This window comes from Lygodium microphyllum, chromosome 3 (assembly GCF_053477565.2).
Source record: "Lygodium microphyllum isolate KBCC chromosome 3, Lygodium_microphyllum_v1.1.10, whole genome shotgun sequence".
NCBI lineage: Eukaryota > Viridiplantae > Streptophyta > Polypodiopsida > Schizaeales > Lygodiaceae > Lygodium > Lygodium microphyllum.
In genome coordinates this window covers 76,282,005-76,294,692 of record NC_141137.1, presented here as the reverse complement: position 1 = coordinate 76,294,692, position 12,688 = coordinate 76,282,005, and the positions used below count along the sequence as shown (strand labels likewise).

General features: G+C 43.2%; 2 pseudogenes; both read left to right on the top strand.

Annotated features, from left to right (window-relative positions):
- The window catches only part of LOC148038524 (uncharacterized), a 51,704-nt pseudogene extending 50,184 nt beyond the window's left edge, over positions 1-1,520 (top strand).
- Positions 1,521-1,544: 24 nt separating this feature from the next.
- Positions 1,545-10,275, top strand: LOC148038523 (uncharacterized; annotated as a pseudogene).
- The last annotated feature ends 2,413 nt before the right edge of the window (positions 10,276-12,688 follow it).

The window sequence follows — 12,688 nt, the reverse complement described above, 5'->3', positions numbered from 1 at the left end:
TATCTTGCAGTTCTTCAATATACTATGATTGCTCTCTTCCAAAAGTCACTACAAGGATTTGAGCTAGTAGCGACGGCGGGTAGCGGCGTCGCTATTGGCGTCGCTATTTGTGATGCAAATAGCGACGCTCCACAGGGAAAAAAAGTGGACCGAAACTGAGCGCGGTTTCATTTCGCGTTTGCGGCTTGTGTATTTTGGGAGCGAGAGCGAGGGAGAGAGGGACCGTTGTCGTGATGCTGTGCATCCGAGCCGTATACACCTCCATTTTTGTTGTGCATTTGTGTTAATTTCTGCGTGTGATTTGATGCATTTTAATAATCCGCATCCAATGTATATATTCCCTTAGTGCATGCGCATGATTTTGTTTGGATGCATGATGTGTCACCATTGCTCCTTTCTCACTGAAATCCACATGAGAGATTGATAATATATAACCTGTCAAAGGCTGTCATAGTGGTTGATCAGGTTGCGGTAAATCACTACGTTAGAAGCAAGGAGATGAACAGAGGAACATAAACAAAAATTAATGCCCTTATTACGAGATTAAGTGGATGATGATGCTGTGTCATAGTGGTGGGGTAAAAAGGAAGGACGCTTGCCTAATTCTAACATGTGAATAAGAGGAAGAAAAACTAAAGATAGAGGAGAAAAGGAAGGGAAAAAGGAGACTAATTGGGGAAAAAGAGTATTTTTGAATGGCAAAAAGAGGGGGAAAAAGACTGAGCAGGACGCGTTCGAATCGGGGGGGAGTCGATGGCATAGACGAACTGGGGGAAAGACACACAGGAGGGGTCCATCACCATCATCAAGGGATTGGAAAGGGATTGGAAAGAAGTCTATGAAGGTCTTCATCAGGATGCGCGACTGGCAGTAAGGAATTGGCGGTCCTCCTCAAGGCGGCGACATCACCCGGCGAGCCTTCCAGAAGACTCTTGAAAAAGACCAGGCGGCCCGCGAGGCCTGGGAGAAGCAGCTCATACAAGAGAGAGAAGCCCGCAGAGCTGCCCGTGAGGCTCGAACTGTCCCAGAAAGTAACTCAGACCTGGTTAATTTCTTGCTGGATACTGAAGCTCAAGATATTGAATATGAGATAGCCCGTTGCCGGCCTCGGTTGGATTCTGATTTCCTCTCCTTTCTTCAATCAGAAATCAGTTCTCTTCGTTTTGCTGTGAATCGTACAAAGGAGATGGAGGATCGGTTGATAGAGCTTGAGGCACTTAGTAAAGTGTTACAAGAAGGCATGGAAGCTTACGACAAGATGTCGAAGGATATGTTGGGAGCTAAATAGAGGCTCGCAAGACTTCTGGCCTCAAACGATAAGAAAGCAACATTGCTGGAGATGCTAGAGAAGAATGAGGTATATCGTTCGCTTCTAGCACTGTTGGATGAAAACATAGCTGCAGCAAATTCACAGGGGCAGGCCCAAGCTGTGATGTTTATGGAGAAAATTCGTGGTGCAGTGCTGAAATATATTACTCTCTAGCGCACTGGCTAGGGCATTGATAAAAACGAGCAGTGACATTTCATACAACTGTGCTGGATAAATGTCCATCAGTGTTAGTCTTCTCCTTGTGTGAGAGCGGATGTGTACCTAACTTCTGGTTGATACTTTCTAAGCTGCTGAATTTATGGAGTCTGTGGTGCTTTGGTGTTATTCCAGTTCACTGGTCAGGTTATGGTGGGCTTAGGAGCAGCTAAACTTCTTTACAAGGATGGATAAGCTTCCGATGGATAAAAGCCTACCATCAGAATCAGGGTAGAAAGAATGATGGGAAAGCCCTGACAGGCCTTGGTCTTGTGAATCGGAAGATGGGAGCCAAGCATTCTTTTCAGTTTTTCTTATCATCACCTTCAACTGCGGGACTGTTGTCATAGACTTGGACTACTGGACTACAGTTCTCTGGTTAAACGTTCAATCCATCATGAATTAGTACCGTATGTTTATTTACCCCTATTCCATATCCATCAGAAACTAGTACCAAATTGGACATGAGATTTATTGTATCAAAATCCTTTGTATGGAGAGATTTCCTGGTACAATTGGTGCATCACACAAGCAATATATGTCAAAGTTGCCGATTAGTGCTTCTATCACTCTTTTATGTATAAGTTGTGGGTACTAGAGGTAGTACCTGGTTCTTTGTAAACAGTGTAAATCCTATTGAGTTTTCTGAGACAGGAGGCCATCCTGGATGTAATGGATGATTGTAGCTAAGTAGACAATGAAGATTAAAGCTTTGATATATGTCTAAATTTTGCTTTCCAGGGAAGACCTGTGAACTGCCAAGCTGTAGTGATCAGCTCTCTAAGCTTTATACTCATTCTCAGCTATATACCCTTTATAGAGGACATTATTGATTAACATCAGTTGAATTTGCCTATTGAGCCTCAGATGCATATTATGTTCTTCTTAATGGTCCTGGAGTTTTAACAGGCTGGATATGACTAAATCCAGAATCTGATTGTTTTATTTGGTGCCCTGAAAACCAAGCTCTCATGATTATTGTAAAGCTGAGTGACATTTATTTTGACTCTTCTCTTGTTATAAAGTGAACTTTGGGATCAAATATTGAGATCTTCCTGTTAGCCTCTTTCCTTGCTGTTCCTTGAACCCCGTGTTCTGCAGCCCTCGCACGAACTCTTTGACATTTCTGGTGAACCCGACGTGAAAGTGCTGCGTCATCAGCAAGATGGGAGACTCGCAAGAAGAGATGACAGATGATAATGTCATGAAGAACCTGTTTCAGTCATTTACCATGTATATGCAGCAGCAAGCTCATGCTAAACGTGACAGTGATGCTATGGATGCTTTGAAAGCTGTCCAACAGGAGATGAAGCAGTTTAATGGCCAGCAAGTGTCAACTTACCTGCATTTGTATGAAGAAAAGATGAAGTTTTTTGGAGTTTCTCAAGATGTTTGGAGCCGCTACTTCTTGCGGATCGTGGTGCGCACTCTTGAAGGTCGAATTGCAGAAATTCAAGAGGCACATGCAGGTTGGGCTGAATTTAAAAAGGCATTAAAAGATGAATATTTCCTGGAGGATACAGGTCTTATGAATCGCAGGAATTTTTTAGCATGGGTTTCTATGCCTAATAAGGGACTTTCTGTTACCGCTCTTCTGCGAGAGTTTGAAAGCCGATATGATCAGTTGGATGGGACTGAACAGCAAGCTTTGGAGATGCAGAAAGTGGAGTTATTTTTGCAAGCTGCAGATGCTGATTTGCAGGAAAAGTTGGATGATCTTTTGGAAGATCAAGCTACTGATTCAGGTTTAAAGACTGAGTGGAGACATGTCATTGATGCTGTGAATGCTCTTGTCAAGAAGCAGCGCAGGAGAGTCAGATTGCATCGTAATACAGGATTAGTTCCTGAAAAATCCTTGGAGACCTCTTCTTCTACCCCTGCTACTTCTTTGCCTAAGCCTACTCCTCCTGGTATGAATCCACCAGTTCCTGCTGCTCCAGTGCCCTTATCTGTAGATGATGTTATTAAAGGCTTGGCGGATTTGACGATTGAAGCAGTCAAAGCTGAAGTTGATAAGTTAAAGGAGCAACTTATGACAGTTCCTGCTGTAGCACCTGCTCCAGTGACTGCTTTTCCAGCTGGTCAAAGAAAAGGGCGACGATGTATTTGGTGTGATAGTACAGAGCACCAACACTGCAGAGATTGTGATGCTTTTCAGGAAGCACGTAGGAAGAATGTAGTGTTCTGGGGACAAGATGGGAAGATATGGCTTACAGAGACTGGCGCTCCTCTTGACACGAACTTTGGTAAGGGAGGTATGAAGAAGCTTGTTGATGATATGGCTGCGCGATCAGCTTATGTGAGTGTTAGAGGAGATGCTTCGGCTTTTGGAGTCCAGCTTGAGCAGAAATCCGATGGAGACTCTGCTTTATGGTCTTCTGCCTTGGAGATAGCGAAAAGAGGAAAAGTTCAAACTTCTACTATGACTTGTGTGGGCTCTAGCATCCGAGGAGAGACCGGATGGGATTCTCCTGTTGACAGGTATTCTATTTTTGCTTATATTGCTAAAACACAGGGTTTAGATGCTATGGTTGAAGAAAAGAGAAGAAGAGATGAGGAGGGTCCTAGTACCTCCAAAAAGACTAGAGGGGGTGACTTTGTTTCACCACCTATTTCAGCTCCACCTTTGTCAAATTCTCCAACTCAAACAGGTTCCGATCAGCCAATGGAAGACAAGCAGAAGGAAAAGAAGCAATCAAGAAAAGAGCCAGGATTCAAGCTCTTGTCAGACCTTGATATGCAAACGGATATGAGTAAGATTTTTCATGAAAGAATTTTGAATAGTGAAGTCACTTTTACTGTTGGAGAGGCTCTTGGGATTGCTAGAAGAGAAATACAGGATCAGATGCAGGATCTTTTGCGGAGGAAACGACATGCGATGGAAGGACCTGCTTTACAGGGATTGTGGCATGGAGCTCTTGAGAAAGAGCATGATGATGATGCAGTGATGGTTGAGAATGCTTCTGTTAATCCGCAATTGGAGAAAATAGTGCAGCCTATGCAGTATGAAGATGATGAGACCCCTATTCTCATTCCTCGTAGCCATTTTTCACGAAGTCATTGGGCTAGAGCGACCACTGAGACAGTGGTAAGGATTGGAGAGAAACAAATTCCCTTGATTGCTTTAGTTGATCATGGTTCTGAGATTAATCTTATTGCACGAGGTGTTTATGAGAGTGGCAAGTGGCCTATGGATGCAGAGCATGGCTGGCGCATGAGAGCCGCCAACAATACTTCTGGTGATATGTATGCTGCTTGTCCGAGTATCAGAATTTCTATTGGTAATGTTGAAGAGGATTATCATTGCTTTGTTCAGGATTCATGCTCTTATCCGATTATTCTTGGACAGCCTTTCATTACAGAAGCAAGAATGGAAACAAAAGTGATGGATGACGGATCGGCTTATGCGCGGATACGCAGTAAAGATGGTATGCGAGCTGTTCAGTTTATGACTGTTGGGGTAAATCATCCGAGAAACAGGGACTCCTTGCGTGAGGCACCACTACTTGCGAAGGAGTTGGATTTTCATTAGGTACCGCTGTCTTGCGAGACGCCAGTGGTACGGAGCGGAGGAAAGAGGAGATCTCGCCTCCTGGCAGCCAGTTTTTCTCCAATAACTTTGTTGGGTTTACTTCAGATAGTTCGGTAAGTTATCAGAAAATTTCAGATTTGCCTAGAGCTGCCAGGCAGTACATTGGTCGTAAGGAGAAAGAGTTGAAGAATGCAGGTATTTTGCAAGCAGAAGAGCATGTGGATGGATTGTATGAAGGGATGTCTTATGCAGATACATTGTTTGAGATGAGTGCAATGCTGAAAACTGATGTATGCAAGGGTTCAAAGATCATACCTGTGCAAACCCTGGATATGTTTCAGGAAATTTCTGGTTTTATGCTGCAAACAGAGTTAGAGGCTGAGAAAACTCAGCAAACTGAATTTATGGCTGATCTTGATCAGCTAACAGAATTGCAGAGGGCTGAATCCATTCAGCCAACAGAGTTGAATGCAGAAAAATTTCTGCATATAGAGTTTCAGGATGCATCTATGCAGTCCATTGAGCCGAGGGCTGAATTCATTCAGCCAACAGAGTTGAATGCAGAAAAATTTCTGCATACAGAGTTTCAGGCTGCACCCATGCAGTCCATAGAGCTAAAGGCTGAAATTTTTCAGCCAACAGAGTTGAAAGATGCTGAGAATTTGCAGAAATTGCAGCAAAGGAAAGAGTGCTTGAATGATGCCAAGGTTGACACAAAATATAAAACAGTTGATAAGAAGGTTAAGCCGGTTGCAGGCCCGCTTCCTTCTGACAGTGATGAACAGATTGAGAAAGCTATGAAGCAGCCTATGTTGAGGGATCCTGCAAATATTGGACATAAGTTTACTGCTGAAACTCTTGCAGAATTGAAGATTGGAAATGAAGATTTTTTGCTTCCAGTGGAAAAAGAATGCTTTAGAGAGATGCTTGGACGTCATGGTAAGGCATTTGCTTTCTTTCCACATGAAATTGGCTGCATTAGTCCCGAATTGGTTGCACCTATGGTCATCTTCACTGTTCCTCATGTACCATGGAATATACGTCCTATTCCTGTGCCTAAAGCACACTTGCCAAAGCTGATTGAGTTGCTGAATGAGAAGATTAAAATGGGGATTTTGGAACCCTCTTCTGCACCCTATTCTAACAGGTGGTTTACTGTACCAAAGAAGAATGGTACTTTGAGATTTATTCAGGATATGCAGCCCGTGAACAAAGTGACAATCAGGAATGTGGGTACAGGTCCAGTTGTGGATGAATTTGCTGAGGCTTTTGCAGGACGAGCCATCTATTCACTAGGTGACTTGTATTCAGGTTATGATCAGTTTCAGCTTGCCTTGGAAAGCAGGGATATTACTACTATGCGGACACCTATTGGTCTTGTGAGAATGTGTACCTTGCCTCAAGGTGCTACAAACTCAGTTGCTCATATGATGAATGCTATGCATATAGTTCTTCGAGACTATATTCCGCAGTATACCATGCCATTTCTAGATGATGTGCCTATTAAGGGTTGTGCAGAAGAAGAAAAGAATGAAAGTCTTGATTTGCGTGGATGTAGACAGTTTGTGGCTGATCACTTGAATGCTTGTGAGCAAATATTGACACGATTAGAGGAGGTAAATTTGACACTTTCAGGGCTGAAATCTGTCTTTGCTGTTAATGAAGTCATCATAGTTGGGCATATGGTTGGATATTATGGCAGAAAGCCTTCTCCTGCAAAGGTGGATGCCATAAACAGGATTGCAGAGTATTGCTCAACTACTTCAGAGGTGCGGAGATTTGTGGGAGCTTGTGTATTTTACATGATTTGGATTCCTCATTTTGCTCATATTGCAGATGTTCTCTATCAGCTGCTTCGAAAGGGGCAGAAATTTCATTGGGATGAGAAGCATTCAAGAGCCATGCGTAAGCTCAAGAAGCTGTTGCAATCAGCTCCTACTCTACGCAAGGCGGATTATCAGTGTGGACGGCCGATCATGTTGACAGTTGATACTAGCCCTATTGGCATAGGATGGGCTGTGGGACAGGATGATGCTGAGGGAAATAGGTATGCTATCCGCTTTGGAGCTAAAGTTCTTAATGAGCGACAAAGGAGATATCCACAGATCAAAAGAGAGTTGTGGGGAGTAGTCACTGCACTGAAGTGTGATAAAGGGTATTTCATTGGAGCTTCAGTTATTGTGGAAACAGATTGTTTGCCTTTGCTTGGCATGATTACTAGTTGCTCGACTCCAGATATAGCGATGCTTCGATGGATTGCCTATATCAAATCATTGAATCCAGAATTTCGACACATAGCAGGGAAAGATAATCCAGTTGCTGACATGCTTTCTAGAGCGAGATATGAGGATGAGGAGTCAATGCTTGCAGAAGATGATGAGACAGAGTTTGCTACTTCTGTCCTTACTCATGATTGTCATGTATCTACTGTTGAAGCTTTTATTGAAGAACTTTATGTTGATGAGTGGCTGCAAATTGGACAATATCTAAGTTCATTGACTCGAAGAGCTGATTGGACAGATGATGAATTCAAGAAAATCAGAAGAAAGGCTTATGGGTATTTCTTGAAAGATGGTTTTCTTTGGAAGCATCCAAAGAAGAGAGGAGGCTTGCCCTTGAGAGTAGTTTGTGATGTAGCGATGCAAATACAGATTATGCGAGAATTTCATGAGAGCTCATGGGCAGGACATAGAGGTGTGTGGGCTACCTATGAGAAAATCAAAGAAAGGTACTGGTGGAAAGGGATGTATAAAGATGTTTCTCACTTTGTGGAGACTTGCAGGGATTGCCAGCTTTACTCTTTAGTGCGACATCGTGATGAGTTGCATCCGACTTATCCACTATGTATGCATTACAAGTGGGTAGTAGACTTGGTTACTTTGCCAGTGGGACTTTGGCAGATGAGATATCTTGTCTTGGCTAGGGAGGATCTTACAAACTATGTTGAAGGTAGACCGTTGCGGACGAAGACCACCTCTACAGTATGTAAATTCTTGTTGGAAGAAATATTTTGCAGGTATGGATGTATAGGCAAGATTACAGCTGATCGTGGAGAGCTAGATGCTGATGAAGCTAGAGAATTCTTCTCACGGCTTGGGATTAAATTGGCTCTTACTACTGCCTATAATCCAGAGGGAAATGGCAAAAGTGAAAGAGGACATCCGCCTATAGTTAAAGCATTGGCAAAAGCTTGTAAAGGTCGGATTGGAGATTGGCCGAGATTGCTACCTTTTGCATTGTGGGCTGATCGCTCTACACATAGTGTGACTACTGGATACATGCCTGCGGAGTTGATGTATGGGCAAAAACCTGTCATGCCTACTGAAATTTGTGCTCTCACTTGGAGTGTTCTTCCTTGGCATGAGAATTTATCAAGGGAAGAGTTGTTAGCCCTTCGGATTCGTCAATTAGAGAGAAGGACTGAAGATGTGCAGCTAGCCATTGACCGTTTGAAGGCAGCCCGTCTCAGAAATAAGGATAGGTTTGATTTAAGGCATCGCTTGAGGCCTAGAGCCATAAAAGAAGGGGATTGGGTTCTAGTCTACGACAGTAGTCTAGAAAATCAACATAGTAGCATGAGAAAAATGGTTCAAAGATGGTTTGGACCGTATGAAGTGAAAAAGGTTTTTGACAATGGTACTTATGAGCTGGCTGAATTAGATGGAGCATTATTGAGGGTGCCTATTGCTGGAAAACGAGTCAAGATTTTCAAGAGAAGAGAAGATGAAGAATATGCACTTGAAGCATTGACAGAACAAGAGCAGGTAGATGAAAGACAAGCTGAAGAGACAGAAAACATAGATGATGAAGCCGATGGAGAAACAGGTCCACTAGAATCAGAAGATGGACTTGATCTGTTTGTGGACTTGAATGATCCTGGATAGTTGGCACATCCGGAGGATGCACAGGTTTAGAGGGGGTGGATGTCGTGATGCTGTGCATCCGAGCCGTATACACCTCCATTTTTGTTGTGCATTTGTGTTAATTTCTGCGTGTGATTTGATGCATTTTAATAATCCGCATCCAATGTATATATTCCCTTAGTGCATGCGCATGATTTTGTTTGGATGCATGATGTGTCACCATTGCTCCTTTCTCACTGAAATCCACATGAGAGATTGATAATATATAACCTGTCAAAGGCTGTCATAGTGGTTGATCAGGTTGCGGTAAATCACTACGTTAGAAGCAAGGAGATGAACAGAGGAACATAAACAAAAATTAATGCCCTTATTACGAGATTAAGTGGATGATGATGCTGTGTCATAGTGGTGGGGTAAAAAGGAAGGACGCTTGCCTAATTCTAACATGTGAATAAGAGGAAGAAAAACTAAAGATAGAGGAGAAAAGGAAGGGAAAAAGGAGACTAATTGGGGAAAAAGAGTATTTTTGAATGGCAAAAAGAGGGGGAAAAAGACTGAGCAGGACGCGTTCGAATCGGGGGGGAGTCGATGGCATAGACGAACTGGGGGAAAGACACACAGGAGGGGTCCATCACCATCATCAAGGGATTGGAAAGGGATTGGAAAGAAGTCTATGAAGGTCTTCATCAGGATGCGCGACTGGCAGTAAGGAATTGGCGGTCCTCCTCAAGGCGGCGACATCACCCGGCGAGCCTTCCAGAAGACTCTTGAAAAAGACCAGGCGGCCCGCGAGGCCTGGGAGAAGCAGCTCATACAAGAGAGAGAAGCCCGCAGAGCTGCCCGTGAGGCTCGAACTGTCCCAGAAAGTAACTCAGACCTGGTTAATTTCTTGCTGGATACTGAAGCTCAAGATATTGAATATGAGATAGCCCGTTGCCGGCCTCGGTTGGATTCTGATTTCCTCTCCTTTCTTCAATCAGAAATCAGTTCTCTTCGTTTTGCTGTGAATCGTACAAAGGAGATGGAGGATCGGTTGATAGAGCTTGAGGCACTTAGTAAAGTGTTACAAGAAGGCATGGAAGCTTACGACAAGATGTCGAAGGATATGTTGGGAGCTAAATAGAGGCTCGCAAGACTTCTGGCCTCAAACGATAAGAAAGCAACATTGCTGGAGATGCTAGAGAAGAATGAGGTATATCGTTCGCTTCTAGCACTGTTGGATGAAAACATAGCTGCAGCAAATTCACAGGGGCAGGCCCAAGCTGTGATGTTTATGGAGAAAATTCGTGGTGCAGTGCTGAAATATATTACTCTCTAGCGCACTGGCTAGGGCATTGATAAAAACGAGCAGTGACATTTCATACAACTGTGCTGGATAAATGTCCATCAGTGTTAGTCTTCTCCTTGTGTGAGAGCGGATGTGTACCTAACTTCTGGTTGATACTTTCTAAGCTGCTGAATTTATGGAGTCTGTGGTGCTTTGGTGTTATTCCAGTTCACTGGTCAGGTTATGGTGGGCTTAGGAGCAGCTAAACTTCTTTACAAGGATGGATAAGCTTCCGATGGATAAAAGCCTACCATCAGAATCAGGGTAGAAAGAATGATGGGAAAGCCCTGACAGGCCTTGGTCTTGTGAATCGGAAGATGGGAGCCAAGCATTCTTTTCAGTTTTTCTTATCATCACCTTCAACTGCGGGACTGTTGTCATAGACTTGGACTACTGGACTACAGTTCTCTGGTTAAACGTTCAGTCCATCATGAATTAGTACCGTATGTTTATTTACCCCTATTCCATATCCATCAGAAACTAGTACCAAATTGGACATGAGATTTATTGTATCAAAATCCTTTGTATGGAGAGATTTCCTGGTACAATTGGTGCATCACACAAGCAATATATGTCAAAGTTGCCGATTAGTGCTTCTATCACTCTTTTATGTATAAGTTGTGGGTACTAGAGGTAGTACCTGGTTCTTTGTAAACAGTGTAAATCCTATTGAGTTTTCTGAGACAGGAGGCCATCCTGGATGTAATGGATGATTGTAGCTAAGTAGACAATGAAGATTAAAGCTTTGATATATGTCTAAATTTTGCTTTCCAGGGAAGACCTGTGAACTGCCAAGCTGTAGTGATCAGCTCTCTAAGCTTTATACTCATTCTCAGCTATATACCCTTTATAGAGGACATTATTGATTAACATCAGCTGAATCTGCCTATTGAGCCTCAGATGCATATTATGTTCTTCTTAATGGTCCTGGAGTTTTAACAGGCTGGATATGACTAAATCCAGAATCTGATTGTTTTATTTGGTGCCCTGAAAACCAAGCTCTCATGATTATTGTAAAGCTGAGTGACATTTATTTTGACTCTTCTCTTGTTATAAAGTGAACTTTGGGATCAAATATTGAGATCTTCCTGTTAGCCTCTTTCCTTGCTGTTCCTTGAACCCCGTGTTCTGCAGCCCTCGCACGAACTCTTTGACACCGTCGTGAGAGAAGGAGAGGAAGAAGACTTGCCGCTGCCGCCGTTGTTCATGAAGGAGAGGAGGAGCCTTCATTGCAAAGAGGAGCCGCCCCACACTCGCCATATCTCATCGGTGAGTCTCCCTCTCTCTTTCTTTTGCTTGTTTAAGGTTTAAATCACTTTCTCTTTTTCTTGTTTAGGAGAGGAAATGAGAGAGAAAGAGAGGGAGAGGGAGAGAGAGGGAGAGAAAGAGAAAGAGAGGGAGAGGGAGGGAGAGTGCATTCTCTCTCTCCCTCTCCCTTTTGCTTGTTTAAGGTTTAAATCACTTTCTTTTTTACTTTTTTAGAAGAGGAAATGTGAGAGAAAGAGAGAAAGAGAGGGAGAGGGAGATAAAGAGAAAGAGAGGGAGAGGGAGAGGGAGGGGGAGGAAATGAGAGAGGGAGAGAAAGAGAAAGAGAGGAAGAGGGAGAGGGAGAGGGAGGGAGAGTGCATTCTCTCTCTCCCTCTCCCTTTTGCTTGTTTAATGTTTAAATCACTTTATTTTTTGCTTGTTTAGGAGAGGAAATGAGAGAGAAAGAGAGAAAGAGAGGGAGAGGGAGAGAAAGTGAGAGAAAGAGAGGGAGAGGAAGAGGGAGGGGAAGGAAATGAGAGAGGGAGAGAAAGAGAAAGAGAAGGAGAGGGAGAGGGAGAGGGAGGGAGAGTGCATTCTCTCTCTCCCTCTCCCTTTTGCTTGTTTAATGTTTGAATCACTTTCTTTTTTGCTTGTTTAGGAGAGGAAATGAGAGAGAAAGAGAGAAAGAGAGGGAGAGGGAGAGAGAGGGAGAGAAAGAGAGGGAGAGGGAGGGGAAGGAAATGAGAGAGGGAGAGAAAGAGAAAGAGAGCGAGAGAGAGAGGGAGAGGGAGGGAGAGTGTATTCTCTCTCTCCCTCTCCCTTTTGCTTATTAAATGTTTAAATCATTTTCTTTTTTGCTTGTTTAGGAGAGGAAATGAGAGAGAAGGAGAGAAAGAGAAAGAGAGGGAGAGGGAGGGAGAGTGCATTCTCTCTCTCCCTCTCCCTTTTGCTTTTGGAGAGTGTTAAGATATATTGTGAGAGGGAGAGGAAATGCGAGAGAAAGAGAAAGCCTAGGGAGGGAGAGGGAGAGAAAGAGAAAGATAACATATATTGGAATGATAGCATATCCATGATTATGGTAATGGTATCCACTTTACTTTTTTTATGGGTACCATTACATCGACTCCTTAAGAGGGCTAAAAATTAGTCATACACTTTATAAAGTCTAATTAGGAGATTTAAGATGCACGATA